Genomic DNA, 1,137 nt, shown 5'->3' on the forward strand with positions numbered 1-1,137 from the left:
CACCCGCCCCCCGCCCCCCCACCCCCCACCCCCACCCGGCGCCCACCCACCCCACACACACACACACACACACACACACACTCGGCGCCCACACACATGCACACACATACACGCATGCACATGCAAACATACGCACATGCACACAGATACACACATGCACGTGCACACATACACACATGCACATACACACGTGCACACACATGTCCACACGTGCACGCACACACATGCACATGCACTCAGCAGCCACACACACATACACACATACACATGTGTGTCCACACGCGCACACATGCATACACACACGCACACTCGGTGCCCCACCCACACACTTTCTTCTCCTTTCTGTCCACTCACTTTTCCCTGAGGCTTTTATGCTAAAGGGACCTTATATCTGTGCAGTTGCAGATTTGATGACCTGGTTCTATTCCTCACACTCATTTAAAAAATAAAATCATTAAACTAAGAAGATAAAAAATGGCCCAAGCCGGTGTGGCTCAGTGGACAGAGCATCAGCCTGCAGCATGAAGGGTCCTGGTTTGATTTCGGTCAGGGCACGGGCCCAGGGTGTGGGCTCGATCCCCGGTGGGGGCGTGCAGGAGGCGGCCGATGGGTGATTCTCTCTCACTGACGTCTCTCTCTCCCTTCCTCTGACGTCAATAAAAACATGTTTTAAAAAATAAAAGCAAAAATGAGCACTGGCCAGTTTGGCTCAGTGGTTAGAGTGCCGGCCAATGGGTTGGGGTTCAGTTCCCGGTGACGGGCAGGTGCCTGGGCGGGAGGGGAGGAGGGAGACAAGTTGCTAAAATGTGACCAGAGTTAAGTCCCGTTTCCCGCTGCTCCCTGCCCGCCCGTCTGGGCCTCCCTCCTTCCCTCCGTCCTTTTCTAACCGCGTTTAGTTCATTCAGAGCTGGGGCGGGGGGCACCCACCTGCCAGGCCAGCGGCGGCCGAGCCTCGTCGGCTACGGCTTAAGCGGCTCCTAATTGCTTCGCGTCTGAACCAGGTGCCGTGAGAAGGGAAGTGAGATCGTCCCTGTCAGTGAAGAGCTTTTCTCACCACGAACTTGGCAGGAGACCAGCCTGGGGTCCCTGTGCGCAGAGCAGCCCCGGGGAGCAGGGCTGTCCCTGCCGGCCGTAAGC

Source organism: Myotis davidii, unplaced genomic scaffold (genome assembly GCF_000327345.1).
Source record: "Myotis davidii unplaced genomic scaffold, ASM32734v1 scaffold845, whole genome shotgun sequence".
Taxonomy (NCBI): domain Eukaryota; kingdom Metazoa; phylum Chordata; class Mammalia; order Chiroptera; family Vespertilionidae; genus Myotis; species Myotis davidii.